An 811-nucleotide genomic window follows, 5' to 3' on the forward strand; every position below is an offset into this window, starting at 1 on the left:
AAGAGAGAGCCACTTCCTGTTGGGGTCCCTTTTTCTACCTTTTTATCCCTCCCCCAAAGGGGAGGTCCTTCAGGTTATGTGGCTGAGACTGTTTCCCTGTTGATGACACAGTCCACAGCCTCTAAGGGTACTCCTTCTCAGGGTTGGTCAAGTTTAGACTAGGTTTAACAGGGCAGGCCAGGTGTGGCTAAAATCTAATAATCTTTAAGTGGGTACTTAGTAGTTTCTCATTCACACCCAATTCAAACACTACTAAATCAATCAAGTTGTATCCCTGGATGTCTGCCAAATTCCATTATTTTACCACAGTTTCTTATGTGCCTGTGATTTTGAGGGCTTTAAACATAAGTGAGTACTGCATTTTGTCAACTTTTTTTTTCCTGCAGCTATTGAAATAAAAATATGCAATACTTCATAAATTTTCTTGTCATTCTTTGTACAGAAGATATTCTCTGTATCATTAAAATTTTATTATATGTTCTCCAAGAGTAAGCATTCTAACTTTTATTGAGTATAATTAAGTTCAATTCAACCAATTTACTAAGCAACTATTGGTGTAGAACACTGTGCTACACACTGGTGGAGATACAAAGTTTAAATAACACAGAATTCCTGACCTCATGGAGATTACAGTCTAATAGGAGGAGAAAATAAGTATGATATAGAACATGATGTTCATTTCTGGAAGAAAACCACCCCTACCCTTCACATTCAGTGTGAAATTTAAGAGAGAAACAGCCTCTGGAGAGGAAAAGAATCAGGGAAAGCATTTTAATGGATAAGGCATTTGAGTTGGGTTTTACAGAAAAAA

General features: G+C 37.0%; 1 pseudogene; it reads right to left on the reverse strand.

Moving 5' to 3' along the window:
• Positions 1–396: 396 nt before the first annotated feature.
• Positions 397–494, reverse strand: LOC122752341 (annotated as a pseudogene).
• Between the last annotated feature and the right edge of the window lie 317 nt (positions 495–811).

This window comes from Dromiciops gliroides, chromosome 3 (genome assembly GCF_019393635.1).
Source record: "Dromiciops gliroides isolate mDroGli1 chromosome 3, mDroGli1.pri, whole genome shotgun sequence".
Lineage (NCBI taxonomy): Eukaryota > Metazoa > Chordata > Mammalia > Microbiotheria > Microbiotheriidae > Dromiciops > Dromiciops gliroides.